The following is a 16,431-nucleotide window of genomic DNA, read 5'->3' as shown; positions in this document are numbered from 1 at the left end:
GTATTTAAATGATCAGACCGATACCAACCGCATCAAGACGGTTTTGCACAACTGAAAATGAAGTAATCCTCACAAAGCCATTTAGTGTGTGGCTCGGTTTTGTTCCTCCAGAATATGTGCACATCATAAAGCCAGGGCAGCTCAGTGTTTGTGTTTCAGGAGACTGCACTGCCCTTGAGCCCCAGGTACAGATGATGCTGACACCTACTATAATGAGAAATAGAAGACGCCATTGATTGCCTGGCACACATCGTGAAGCGGTCGAAAAAGCCTCTCAGAGCAATATCTATGCATAAGTATAGAAGAGAATCATTATTTTTCAATAGTCTTCTCTAATTGCAGCTCTGATCAATACAATTCCACACGGCCGGATGGACCAGTGGAGGGTTTTCCATTGCATCACTGCCCGCATTAGTGCTGACCGCAGGGGGTTTGTGCGCCAATATTGTTTGACAAAACATATCATTTGAATTGTATTGAGTGCTGTATTGAGGCAAGTCTAGATGGGAGGAGAGATATGACGCTTGAGTGACGCTATCATTTTGGGGTTCTGAAGATAAATGTTCAAGAGGCTGTTTTAAATGGATTTTCAAGTCACAGTCTTGGCTTGCAGGCTCAAACGAATCGGTGGAATTTTTTCACATTTTCTGTGCTCTTTGTTGGGGGAAAATGCTAAATGGATTTAAATATGGTACAGTAGTATGGTTAAACCGAAAAAAAAAGAAAAAAAATGATTAGCCATTATTAATGAGTCAAAATATATAATAAACACACATGCAAAGGAACGTGTAAAAATTTGTGGATGACAGACTTTCCCATTCTATTCAAAGCTGCAGAGATAATGTGTGGGTCTTTATAGAAGTGTCAACTGATCCTGTCATTGTGCAATGCTTGGTCAAACTTTATCTCATCTGTTGTGTGTATATATATATATATATATATATATATATATATATATATATATATAGAGAGAGAGAGAGAGAGAGAGAGAGAGAGAGAGAGAGAGACATACATACAACAGATGAGATCCTACATAAAAATAAGATCCTACACACACACAAAGTGTATATACACATACACACACACTATTTTTAACCTACAGTTTGAAGATATAGCAGGTCGTGTATCTTTTGTTTTTAACTTCTTATATTTCCTCCAAGCCTCCTATTGCAATTGTCAGTTCATGCATCAAACGAAGCAATTACAACACAGGCGAGCTTCTGTTTTCCGGCAGTCTCCTCAAGACTTGCTGTGTTGTCGCTAACAGCATTGCTGCATTTCACAGATGGTAAGAAATTCACATTCTCCTCTCCAAGGGAGGCATATATACAGTTAATACTGTACAACGCACTGTCTCCCCAATGCCAAACACATAAAAAGAGTCTTCAAACTGTGGCCCCTTGGCCCTGAATTAAATCAGATACTTGTGTGAGGCATTTACCATCATAACTCTGAATCTGAAGTGGGAGAGAAAGAGACGTAGAAATCTAAGAGAGAGAAATGGAAGAGGAAGCTCGCCACCTTGACACCCACAAACTCAAGACAATCACATCTGACACGCAATTTATCACTTGTCATAGGCGTGTTTTGTTAACATGTCACAGATGGACTTGCGGCACTGAAGACACATGGCTTGTAATTTTAAAGCACTTCAGATGTATCAGTTTGTGGCAGAAACACACAAACAGAGAGCTTCCTCTTAAATACTTCAGACGACGCACTAGTAATGAGAATGCTTAAGGTTTTGGGTTGTGAAACAACAAAAAATATGAACAAATATTGAATTACATGTGCATTTTATTACGTCTTATTTCAGTGATAAACACAACAATTGCATTCCTTTGTGAAAGCCTTTGTGATTAGCAGAGCATACAGCTAAAAGGTTTTGCCGATCCAGGTTATTTTATTTGCCTGAGTCGGTCCGTGTTTTTTCCTGTTTGTCAAAAACAATCAGTCAAGGAATTGCTTTCAAGCACGGCTTCAGGAAACAGCAGTGAAAATGGTGCATTGCTTCAAATCAGTCAACTTCAGAATCAGATAAAGATATGTTTGTAAATGGCATATTTCATGATGTTTATATCTAAAATTAATTTTAATACATAGGTAATTGTGGCTAATAACTGATTCACATTAAAGACTAACGTTATTTGTTTCAAAAGAGCACATTCCCTTGCCAATTTACTATTTATTAACTTTTTTTTTTTTAGCTTAGATAAGAAATATTATCATCCACATGTGGAAAACTGTGTAAATGACTGCACAAATATGTTTTGTGTGTTTAAAAGACTATTAAAAATACAACAAAAATTAAAAAGTAGATGTAATTAATATAATATAATAATATTATTACCCTTTGTATTTATTAAATATTACCTTATTCAATTCATCTTCTTCTTCATATGTTTATACAACCAGCCCCGTGACACAAGGGGCCATGACATTATTTAAAAAAAAATTTTATTTCAATATGGTCATTGAGGTTCGCTTATAATGTTAATCAAGTTTTTTGCACTATATATATATATATATCCTTTAGGACTTTTCAGTAAAGAGCCAATGTTATGATTGCCTAATGTCATTGCATAGAAAACAGTATTAACTCGCTATTATTTTTTTAACAAGGACAGTGTACATTAATAAACTTTTCAGTAAATGTGCCAGAGTTAGCCAAGGGCTATTTTTCCCTGGACAAAAACATAAGTGTTTTGAAAACATTATCCATATATCCATATATGGATAATCCATATATCCATATATCCATGTGTCATTTACAGACAAAGCATTATGAAATCATTCACTTACGGTTTTTAACGCAGCTGCAGTCAGTTTTATTCACATAGCTATTCTGAAGGTTTTTACAGAGCCTGATTTTATAAAACATTTTATTCCTAAAAATTTTTAGATTTTTTTTTCTGGCTGTTTATAGTATTTTCTGATTCATGTGTGATAAAAAGTGATAAAAAGAGATAAAAAGAGACATACAAAATCCCCTCTGTAAATGTATGCAAATTAGTGCATATTTAATAAGAGAATGCCTCATTTGCATATTTAAACATAACATTTCAATAAACTTTTTTTTTTGCAATTCTTAATGTAATCAATCAACTGGGGAAGTATGGTGATATCTATTTGTTCATTCTTTTTACCCTATTCACCTGGGGTGTCTTGCCTTAAATTTTAAATCCTTTAGATATGCAGCTAAAAATGGCTAAAATGTGCAATACTGGTAAATGAGGGGGCTGTACATCACCTACATCAGTTTGCAGTGTTTAAATACCAAGCACAGACACACTTTCAAACTCATTCATGAGAGCAGGATGCCATCTTGCATATTCAGTCAGAGCAGATGCTCTCTAATTGAATCGCATTAGACTTCCTAATGTGACCTTAAATTGTGAATGACGTTTAGATCAGATACTTTAAACACTCACTTATTCAGATCTGGATTTTCCGTTTGAGACAGTTCTGCCGTCAATTGAGTAAAGGACACGGCTGACCTCCTCCCATACCCCCTCCGGCTCCCCCACCCCTCTCATTCAATCTTTCAGAAAGTCATTGCCTCAAGGTGTGTAAAATTAAAGTTGTCCTACATGACTCATTCACCCTTGCCATCCACTTGCCATTGCTCACCCGTCTCAGTCAGAATATCAGGCTCAGCAGATACATTTTGACAATCTTGAATAGAAAGAATAGTTCACAAAAAAATGAAAACTGTCATTATTTAGTTTTTTGGATATTGTTGAGATTCACATCTCTGTAAGGTCTGTACTAAGGTGGGAATGTCAGGTGTCTGGATGTGGGCATTATTATGGTCATGTGAGGGAGAAATAAAGTCAAAAACTGTCTCTGGAGGCCCAGCAGAATCCATGCACAGTATTTGATAGGCAAACACAAAGACAGGGTCATAAGATGATGGTTCAAACCAGTCCAATCAGGCAAACAAATCCAGAATGAGAGGCAAAGGGTAAACACAAGTGAAGCAAGATCATACACTGTAAACACAGTAGTGGAAATAACGCTCAGTAATGCACTAGCAAGGTACAAGACTTTGCAAAGTTACTTCCGATTCTGATTCCGATTCCAATTCCAGTTCCGATTCTGCTTATCAATTCTAGTTAGTAATACAATAAGAACAATGAAGCAGACTGAACAAAGCTCAGAAATTGAAATCAAATCTAAAACGCATAGTTTTCTTTTTATATATACTGTATAATTTTTTTAAATCCTTTATATTAATCCATATAAAAGTTACAAAAGTTATTCAGTCAAGATCAGTGAGTGAGTTTTTTTCCCTCTGGTTTTCCTGTAGCTCAGCATTTCCTGTAGCTCAGTGGTAAGAGCATTGCGTTAAAGGGGTGGTTCGGGATTTTTGACATCGGACCTCATTTTTAAGTCAGCCTGGTTGTTATTCATCAGTGGAGACATTTTTTTTATTTTTATTATCCAGTCCTTATATTTGGATAGTTAGCCGATGCTAGGCTAGCGCGAGTCAATGGTATATGTTAGCCAGCCATTAAAAACCGTTTTACCCACTCCACAGTGCACCAAACGCAAATCAATTATAACACTAGACTATCGATGTATATGTCCGTTGAGAGAATAATGTTAGAAATCAAACTTACCTTTCATCACATTGCATTAGTTATAATTTGTTCCCTGTAATCATAAGCCTTGTCTACAGCAGCAGCGGAGTGATATTGATTACCTAGGCAAAACGGTTTTTAATGGCTGGCTAACATATACCATTGACTCGCGCTAGCCTAGCATCGGCTAACTATCCAAATATAAGGACTGGATAATTTTGAAAAAAAAAATTCTCCACTGATGAATAACAACCAGGCTGACTTAAAAATGAGGTCCGATGTCAAAAATCCCGAACCACCCCTTTAACAACGCAAGGTTGTGGGTTCGATCCCAGGGGATTGCACATACCTATGTATAAATGTATAGGATAACGCAATGTAAGTCGCTTTGGATAAAAGCGTCTGCCAAATGCATAAATGTAAATGTAAATGTTTATTAGTTTGCTGTCACTTTATGACCTATCGTACAAATCCAATATACTGTTACAAGTGTTTTCTTTCTCAACTGTTTTCGTTCACTTAAGACATAACCAACTGTATTTACAAGGATATTTGACATCATTTTGTTTGTATTTGTCTGTTCAAGCACAAGAAGACAATATGGTAAATGGACTGCATTTATATAGCGCTTTCACAGACCCAATGGCCACCAAAGCGCTTTACAATATTGCCTCACATTCACCCATTCACTCACTCATACACCGACGGCGGTGTCAGCCATGCAAGGCGATCCAGCTCGTCGGGAGCAGCTGGGGTTAGGTGTCTTGCTCAAGGACACCTCGACACTTGGTCAGGTGGAACCGGGGATTGAACCACCAACCTTCCGGTTTGAAGACAATCTACATGAACCACTGAGCCACTGCCGCCCCAGTCTCAATAAGAGAACTCAATTCAGTATTCGTGCACTAAATGAGAGGCGTTTTTTGTGATCGTGCTCTGGATGTGGCCAGCACAGAAAACAGTGTGGGAGTGCCGAATTGAGTTCTCTTTCACGTCTTCTTGCGCTTGAATGGTTTAAAACCACATTAAAATGCACACACAGGAATCGAAATTAAAAGTATCTGATTCGTGACTTTAAGCATCCGATTCCAGAAATGGAAACAATTTTCTATCCTAACCCTACTGTTAAGGGAAACAAGGTACAGGTGGGACAGAGTTTCAGAATTCAGTAGATGGTTCCCTCATGTGGTGAGTTCGGGTAATGACCAGGTTGAGTGAGGATGTAACAATTGCGAGATATATTCACAATATATTCACAATATATTCACAACGTGAAATATCTGTAATCATGAGATTTAAACTGTAAAAGCTGCAATTACAAGAAACCAAGTCGCATTGTGAGATATAAAGTCAGTTACAAGATTTAAGTCATGTTGTGAGATACAAAGTCGAAATTTCAAGAAATCTCTAATTGTGAGATTCACAATTATGAGAAACAGTCGCACATATGTGATTTAAAGTCAAATTGTGAGATATAAAGATGCAGTTACAAGAAACCAACTTGTAATCATGAGATATAAAGTAGCAATTACAAGATTTAAAGTCACACTATTGCAATTACAGAAAAGCTGAAACAGCAAGATATAGTCACAATTATGAGAAAGGGTCGCAATTACAAGAGTTAAATAGTAAAATAGTCACAATTACGAGAAATGGAAAGTAAGATATAAAGCTTCAGAAGTTTTAATTACAAGATATGGGGCCCTATTTTAACGATCTGAAACGCAAGTGTCAAGCGCAAAGCGCAAGTAACTTTGTGGGCGGGTCTCGGCGCTGTTGCTATTTTCCCGGCGGGATAAATGCCTCTTGCGCCCGGCGCAAATCTAAAATGGGTTGGTCTGAAGTAGCTTCATTATTCATAGGTGTGGTTTGGGCGTAACGTGAAATAAACCAATCAGAGCGTCATCTCACATTCCCTTTAAGAGCAGACGTGCTTTTTCCATAGCGGATTGCTATTGTAACGGCGGATTTGCCAGACGCGCGCCAGGAGCGGTTCACAGCCAAGGAGAGCAACGCTCTCGTCACGGCCGTAAAAGAGAGAAGTTACATTGAAATGGAGAAACACACCCAAATTAACTTCTGTTAAACAGGCGTATGATAATTTGGGTAAATATGTAAGCTAGATGTATGCTTTTATAATAAATTGTCTATCTATCTATCTATCTATCTATCTATCTATCTATCTATCTATCTATCTATCTATCTATCTATCTATCTATCTATCTATCTATCTATCTATCGTAATAATGTATGATTTGCAAAAATGAAAACTGCTGCTTCTGTGTAGATGAGAGAATCAAAGTGTATGCGCGTTGTGCACACACTACATTGATTATGGCCAAGCATGCGCCCTTAAAATAGCATATGAATAACATGCGCAACGCGCCACTGACTTTAAACTATTTTTTCCTGGTTAGTGGCGCAATTGTTTTCTAAACCTGCAAAATAGCATGAAGGAACGTTTGCGCCGGAACACGCCTCCTCTTTGCGCTGAACCGCCCCTGGGAGCGCAAGTGTATTTCCTAACTTACCGACGTGCGTCTGAGGAGGGAAAAGTCCGCTTTGCGCGGGTGCAAAATAGGAATGATACATGCGTCGGTGTACAAAGTCACTTGCGCTGGGTGCAAGATAGGGCCCTTAAAGTCACATTGCGAGTTATGAATTTGCAATTACAAGAAAAAGGCAATTGCGAGATATAGTCACAATCTATAATTAGAAATAGTCCTAATTATGTGATTTAAAGTCCAATTGTGACATACAGTATAGTCACAGCTGTATAGAAACACAGCTGCAGTCGCAAGATATTAAGTCACATTGTGAAATATAGTCACACAGTGATGTGTAGTATTGAATGTCACAGTCGTAAGATATAAAGTTACAATTACAAGAAACAGTTACGACAAAGTCACATTGTGAGATCACTTTCAAGTTCAAAATGAATATCCACTATCACAAACATACCTATCCAGAAGGAATTACACGTCTAAAGGCCTGTTCACACCAAGGATGATAACTATGACGAAAAATAAATAGTTCTAAAATCATTCTAAATATAAAAGAATAGCAGAGTCCACACTACAACTATAAAGATAATTGATATTGTTGGAATCACTTTCAGAACGATTTTTTCCAGCTTATGAACAATTAAAACAATGCAGCCAATCAGAATCCACCCGATTTTAACAAGCTCGAGGATTTAAAGCGGCAGACGACATAACTGCAGCGTGCGCTAAGAATAAACAGATCAATATCGTTTGTTGGTGTGGACGCTATTGTTATAGTTATCTTTATAGTTTTCATTCTTGGTATGGACGGGCCTTAAGAGGGCAAGAAATCTAAAATAATAATTCCTTGAAATAAAAAAACTACCTCACAATTGCTTGTGATTGACGCCCCCATATAGGCTACTAGCTGCGCTAGTTATGTAAATTATTCATGTCACTCATATGTATGGCTGGTTTGATCATTAGACGCATAGGGAGTATGTGAGAACATTAAGATGTCACTGGCACAACAGGTATATCACCTCACAGTGAAAAATGCCACGTCTTGTATTTGATGGTTGTGTGTGACGTGTCGACATGCAAATTACATACAACGCCGACAAAAGCATTCAGGTTGATCAAATAGAATACAAACAGCATGGCTATGACATAAATCAAAATGTCTGGTCAAGGTGCAAAAATTGTAGATAAGCACTTTATATTAAAAATCTTTATATTATCTGACTTTCTATTAGTGCAATAGACAGTCCACGAGTGGTTTGCATCAGTGTTTCTCAACTCAACCATGATTCAACACATCAGCTTTTTATTGTGTTGAATAGGGAGACATCTAAAACTTTCTGGGAGTTGGGTCCCGAGGACTGGACCTCCAACTGGTTTACAGTAAGCACAGTTTAGCATTATGCGATTAATTTACAACCAAACAGAAAACATGTCTTCATCTCCAAAATCTATTGCATTACATAATGAAATTGGACAAGCTCAGACTCATTTTCTGCTAATTCAGTTTCATGAATTTGAATGTGTGCAAAAGATTGTGTGATTGAAGGATGTGACGGATATTTATCCTTCAAAATAAGCCAAATGAAAGATTTGAGATGAAGGCTGCCTTTCAAGGATTCTTCAAATTGAGATGGCCTTTGACGCAGCTTGATGATGTGGCAGCCAAGATACGCAGACTTACTATTGAGAAGGCAAAAGGTGTCGACAAGTGACTTATGGAGTCAGTGAAGTTCACAGTAGTTCACAGCCGAAACAACTCTTATATTATGTGAAAATAAGCATGTGTAAATTTTACAAGGAGGCTCCAAAAAGAACGATTAAGCATCATGCAAAAGATGAGCTTGATTGAGACAGACATGTTATTACATCACGCTCGCAAGCTTTAAAGTGCCCCATTATACTTTTTCAGATATTAACTTTCATGTAGTGTGTAATACAGCACACAATAAAAAGAGACTTTAACTGTCTAATGGTAGAACTTGAACAAATCCATTTACACTAAATACAACAACAAAAGAATGCATATAATTTATATAACAAATTTACATAACTGAGTTGGAATAAACAGATGAACTGCAGCACTGTTAAAAAGACGACCTAAAGTGCTGCACATGAACTTGAATCTGTGACTCGTTCTTTGACATGAACTGTCCAAAACGAACTCATTCTCAATGAATCCAACACTACATACAAGAGAGCAGCTAAGGGGTGTCCTTAGTATTTTATTTGAACATTGATTGCATTTACACTTGACCACATCAATGTCTGCAAAACGGATGTATATTCAAGCCACTATTCCCACGCTGTATGCAAACATACACGTCTGTGAAGATGCTAATCTGAAATTTTCACTTCTTCACCTCATATGGCAATTAGTGTTTGGATTTTGCAGTCGCTCAAATGCAAATGAATCACCCTAGTATTATGAATGCAAAACTGCACGAATTTCACTAAGGTGCCAATGACATTTAGAAAATTCTCCAGCAGAGTGAGTGAACATTGAGATATCACATAAATATAAATAGCTATATGCTAATTTTATGTACTTGTGTATGCTGGAAGCAAGTCTGAATGAATAAAGTTTTGAAAAGTGGTACAAAGGCCATGATTTGTATACAACTGTGGGTGCTGACCGTTGCAGTACATACAAACTCCCTCGCAGCCTCAGACCAAACATTAGATTGTAGTGAAACTAGAAATGGAGGTGCAGCCAATGAGGCGAGATTTCCTCATTTCTCAACTTAGCTCATCAGGCCTGGAAACCTAATGTGATCTATAGTATCACCTCACACTTCAATACAACTTCCATTTCGAGGCTGCGTTTTCACATTAGCGCCACATGGACAGCTAGCCTGCACAGACCAGTGCTCTTCGCCAATCCCAGCATTCCCTGCATATCAGCGCTGAAGAATTAAGTTACACAGAGCATCTTATAAAGGTTTTATGACTTTCACAAGGATATGGGGATCCATTTTGTTTATACATCATGTGTCTTGGTGCATGAAATTGCTTTTTTCCCCCATGTTTCCTGTTACAATAAAACATCGAGGTATCAAGAATATTTTAGCAGGAGGAAATGCCAAGACTCTTGATTATGACTGCAGCTATGAGTGACAAAGGGTTCACCTCAGGCCACTGACACCATAAATGACCAAATATGTACTGCAATTTGTTTTGTAGTACATTGGGGATATCAAATATGCCTATGCCACTTAAACCGCTTGAAGCATTTCCCTTTTCCAGTTCAATCATACAAAAAGTGGCGATTTCCTCCTGATTTAACCCATAAAAAAACTATTGGTATGTATTAATGCATATAGATTGGTCCAGTTAAATGAGATGTTACCATTTTTAGGTTATGCTTTTAAGATGGTTTTAAGATTTAAGATGGTTCTTTACAATCATTTGCATAATTTAATATTCAGAGGGTTCTGTTCAGACAAGTAACAGCAAAAAGAGGTAATTTGGAAGACCCTGACTGTGCAGGTGAGAGGCAATCAAACATGAGGGCAGAGAGATTAATGAAAGTGCATTTGTGGCTTTGTCACGTTTAAACAATAGCAGAAAGGTAACAGTGTTTCTGCCACTCGGTGATGCATTGTTTGACATTAAGGCTAATTACACTATACGTATACCTTTGTAAACATTGCTTTATCCTCCTCTTCAATGTCGCTGCATAACCACAGAATCATTTTCTCAAGCAGACGGACACAAATTGAAATCCAAAGCTCATTTTTGCTCTTGTGGCCCATTATGTTGCATAGCGCATGTTTATGCATGATACCTGGAGAAGCTGTTGTACCAGCAGAGCTAGCAAAACAGTGCACTCATCTTTGAATTATTTAAAACAGTGCCTCAATGAAGAAAACACACAGCTCCAATTTATGTTCCACATCCACCTCACCACACATCAGGGAATATAAGCCTTCTGAAACCCACACAAGCTCTGTGTTAGCTTTATTTGATTTAGATCAAATAAGATCCCCCGTTCTGATTGTAGACGTTTGAAAAGAAATATAAAAGCTAAAAATGAAATAAAAACACAGTACAGTTCTTCACTTCGACAATGCTTTTTTATAATAATTTATTGTAATTATTTGAATTTATCATTTTATGTAATAATAAAATAATTTATTATTTTCTTTTTTTTTTTACATATTTTTTTCATATTAAATAAAATGTATTGATTAATTAGTATAAACATATTATAAAATATAAAATATTATATTTAATTATGTAGTATTAATAATATAATATTATACATTATTTTATTATATAATTCATTAACTTATTAAATACATTATTTGACATTTTACATATGCATTCATTTATTTAAAAATAAATAAAATATGTTAATATAATGAATATACAAATATTATAAAATATAAAAAATAAATATATTATAAAATATAAATGATGTTACATTTAATAATGTAATAATAATATAATGACATTTTATTTAATATTAATAATATATTTATAAGTTTTATATAATTAATTAACTTATTAAATATTTATATATTTTTGACATTTTACATATTTATTCATTTATTTAAAAATAAGTATAATTTATTTATATAATGAATCTATATTTTTTCAATATACAATATAAAATTATTAACAATAATATTTATTTTATAATAAAGAAAATGTACTGTATAAAATTGAGCACCAGTCTAAAGACAGACTGAGAATACGGTATATTCATTCTTGTTCAAAACTGTCCAGTGACCAAATTATGGCAGACATCTTTGAAATATAATTTTTTTCTGCAGGAGCTTTGTTTGCAAATGACATCTAGTAATTTGCATCTGCTGGATTTATTTATGCTTTAGAAGAACCAAAGCTCGGGAGATTAATTGGAATACTTTGAAATCTTGGATTGCTACCTTCCATATTAACTCATGTTTACTTCTAAATGCTCAAAAATGACGAAAATCATCTGAAGATGCACACGCACGCCAGGAATATCTGCTTAAATGCGTGCATCTATGCACCGGTGTAAAAGATATCAAAGAGAACACGTTCCCTGGGAAATGTTTGCTATTATGACTTGTACTAATTTCCATGGGACAGGATGAGTTACAGAAAGACAATATACAGGGGTGGGCGGGAAGAACACATCTTCAGAGGAGCCAGGATTAAAGTGATGTAGATGAACATCAAAACCTGCTGAGGGACTTGTGTTTTGTGTGGGAACATGAAAAAGAACTTCCTGATAGCGAGGCCCATTATGGCATCTCTCTCATTGAATTTTAACGAGCTCTCCAGCAGCGGTGGTTTTTGTCTTAGCGCTCTTAGAGATGACTTTAATGTGCTCCGGAGAAAGGAGACAGCCTCTCTGCTTGAGTTTAACAAACTCGGCTTCACAGAGTCCTCGCGTCCATGTGCAGTGCCATCACTGAGCCTCTTTTCTGAGGTTACAATGCTTTCTTCGCCGTCAAAAACTCTCAGCTGCAAACCCAAGTGATATCCGGGAATATTTCGCATCAGTCGCCTACTTCTCAACTGATTTGATGCAGGACCAAGATTTTACACCGGACGTCTTGGCGTCTCGGCACAGTGCCAAAAGTGTTTATTGTATAAAAGTAAACAAAAATGTCCTTAGAATCAAACTGTGCATGAACTGCACGGGCCAAACAATAGGCCAACATTAAAATGACATAGGAAATGTGACTTTTTTTTAGATCATCTTTATGCTCTTAACAGCTAATAATTCACAAAACAATTTTAAATCAATCAAATCAATGGTTTATTGTTGATTCCCTGCTTGTCTACAGTATACTAACACAAAATAAAAGTGGGCTATTCATTGTTAGTATATTTCCACGTGTATTTGAGGGACACAAAAGCCCCTCATTCAGCAAAACAACACTTGAGAAGTTTTCATTGTGTGGTAACACTTTACAATAAGGTCTCATAACATGAACTAACAATGAGCAAAACATTTGTACTGTATTTATTCATCTTTGTTAATGTTAGTTAATAAAAATCCAGCTATTCTTTGTTTCTTCGTGTACATTCACAGTGCATTGACTAATGTTAACAAATAAAACCTTTGATTTTAAAAATATATTAGTAAATGTTGAAATTGACATTAAGATTAATAAATGTTGTAGAGGTATTGTTCATTCTCAGTTCATTAACTAAAGTAGTAAACTAATATTGACCAATGAAACCTTATTGTGAAGTGATACCCATTGTGTTTATCCTGGTTGCAAGTGAGTTTTTATTTGTGTTTTGTATTCTCTTTTACCTTTTATAATTTTGTACATGGTTTTTGTAGCCACATAACCTGTCATAAAAAGAACTGAATAACCACTGTTTTACAAGCCTTTTCGGGAAGCATATCAAATAACTGACATAAATACAAATGAAGACATTGTCCATTCTCTCTGGCTGTGCTGACAGTCTTGGAACTGTGTTTGTGTATTTTAAGGTCCCTTTTTGTTACAAAACAGGTTATCAATCATGTTGCGGAAACGCGCCTTAGAAAATGTTGAATTACACAAGGTTCTTTATCTCTATGTAAATATTATGCTAATAGAGCTGAGCTTGTAATCTTAGATGCTGTGATGCTTTTCATAGTCGACAATAGAATGAAAAGGCAAAATGCGTCGGCTGCCTCGTGCTATATGGAGAACGATAGAACTGTGGAGACACATGATTGATGAGGTAATCCATCTATAGGGTTATCAGTCCAGAGCAGTTGTGTTGCGTCTTTTCATACAAGCATACCCACCTCATAGCTCTTTTTTCCTCTTCCTCTCTTTCATTTTCTGTTTCCTTTGGCAAATAAACACGGCTGCCCAGATGCTGTTGTGTTTATAAAGCACTGGAATGCTGTTATCTAAAAAAAAAAAGAGAAAAGGACTCAATTTATTGATTCCACCACCCAGTGGGCTGTTCTTGGGTCAGTGCTTATTTTGGGTTTAGCCCAGACCTGTGTGCATGAGGGCATCTTTTGTGAAAATATTGGAATATGATAGACTTTATAAGAACTAGGGCCATTCAATCAAACTGGCTCCTTTTTGGTAGGAAGTATATTTGGTATTACTTGTTTGAAATATTTGTGAAAAAATATGTGATAAGTAAAAAATGATTTGAAATATTTGGAATATATTATATTATTAATATTATATACCTATTCTTCACCTATCCAAACTATTCTGTTTAACCTATTCAAAATCATGGTAATATGGCTGCCATTTTAAGACTGTATCCTATAGAGAATAAAAAGGGACTCACTGCGCCTCAAAAACTCGTCCAAATGAGGTCCGTAGACCAAAACTACCAAAACTAAAGATTCAAACAGGCCCACACTCTCTAACAATGAAGAAAATGTATACTTTAATGAAAAAACAGCAAACGTTTCGATCACATGTGACTTTTCTCAATGCCTAATAATAAAAATGAACATTATTAGGCATTGAGAAAGGTCACATGCCGAAACGTTTGCCGTTTTTCCATTAAAGTAGTGGTTTTATCAATTGTCTCTAAGGTTTTTCTTCGTTGTTAAAGTGTACGGCATTTTTAAATCTTTTTCAAGATATCCTACACACAAACATAAGAAAACAAGATATTCTCGTGATAAAAACGAGAAATAAAGAGTTTACTTTCTGAAAGGACGATGATGTCATGAAAAATTGAATTCACCCAAAAATTCTGTCATCATTTACTCACCCTCATATCGTTTCAAATCTATAAGACGTTTGTTCATCTCTGGAACACAAATGAAGATCTTTTGGTAACACTTTATTTTTACTTTATGTACTTGCTATAGTAATAACAGTAAATTATCATAATTACAAGTAACTAACCCTAAACCAAACCCTAACCGTAACTCTATAGTATTTACATGTAGTTAATTAATATTACTCAGTACTCTTTTGAATAAGTACAATGTAACTATGCCACCTTAAAATAAAGTGTAACCAATATTTTGAAAAAAATAATCAATTTTTTTCTTATGCAGAAATCTCTGACGCTTCAAAACGTTCATAAAGAAATCGTTTTATAACTGTATTTAAAGTGTTTCATTATGTGACATACACATTGTATAAGAGACACTTCTGTGTCAGTTGCTTTTCTGAGTGTCTGCTTTGTTTAGAAGGTCCCAGGCTATTAAATAGGTACATCTGAGAAAAATATAATTGCTGGATTTGTCAAAATTGAAAAGATTCTTGGCATCTTTTCTTAACAAAACTAATTGTCTTCAAGTCTTAAAATGTCCAAATATATTCCTGTAAACAAGGTGTGTATATATATATATATATATATAGCTGGTACGGTGGCAATGGCAGATGCTCAGAATAGAAGCGTGATGTCCTGATCTCACTCTCCTCTCTCACTCCTACTTTCTCTTCTCACTTACTGTCTCATAAATGAAGTAAAAAAAAAAAAAAAAAGCTTTTCCTAAAAACATCCAGCGTGAAAGCCTCAGAAACCCACCCCTTAGTGCCAACCATGCTGCTAACCCAAAGAAACCCTATTGACAGTGGCTCACATACCAAAATAAAATGCAAACAAACTGGTAGTATTTCAGGCAAAAACACAGAGCAAGAAATTCCAAGCTGCGTCGTTGCCGTCAGGCGAGCGCGAGGGTGTATTCTACGGTTTGGATGCTGGATGCCCTGTGGAGCGTAGAAATGTGTTTACTTCATTCACGGGCACCTCAGGAAAACCATGATGAGGTTGCGCTGGTGCAGCGGCTTCCGAACGATATAAAGTGACCTGGTTATGGTGATGTCACCAAGTAATGGCATGCGTGATGGCGGTTTGATGTTTAAGCTCCTGCCAGCGTGCTATCGCAGCTTCTTAGCAGGTGCCTGAGGCAGAACCACAGGCTAGAATTCACTTAGAAAGGATAGTAAACTACTCTGATGTTGTTTGCAACGCAATTCACGCTGAAACTCAATAAATGATGCGCCCTCCTCAGGCTTATTTGCTTGATAAATAGAAGTGAATAGACAATGACTACATTTCGCGCAGAAAAAAATAAATAAAACTTGTGCAGAATGTCAGGGAATAAGTGCTAGAGGGGGTTACCTGGAAATTGCCTGAAGCATCTTGGCTAACAATCTCAACACTTCCAAAAAACTGGCAAAAAAAAAAAAAAAAAAAAAAAAAAACTTCCTTTCCATTCTTTGATGTTTGGATTCGCATCTCTGTGCTAGCTTGGGCTACTGTGCAATAGTAGGAATGTGTCAATGACATTCGGCTTTGTTTATACCATTTTAAATGTGTGTGGTAATCAGAAGGTAGAAATGCTTTATGTTATTTACAGTCAAACCAAAATTTGTTCAGATATACCTTCTACATTTCTCACATTATCACAGTTT

This window comes from Leuciscus leuciscus (assembly GCF_965113295.1).
Source record: "Leuciscus leuciscus genome assembly, chromosome: 17".
Taxonomy (NCBI): domain Eukaryota; kingdom Metazoa; phylum Chordata; class Actinopteri; order Cypriniformes; family Leuciscidae; genus Leuciscus; species Leuciscus leuciscus.
The sequence above is the reverse complement of the archived record's forward strand: the minus strand, read 5'-3'. Positions refer to the sequence as shown.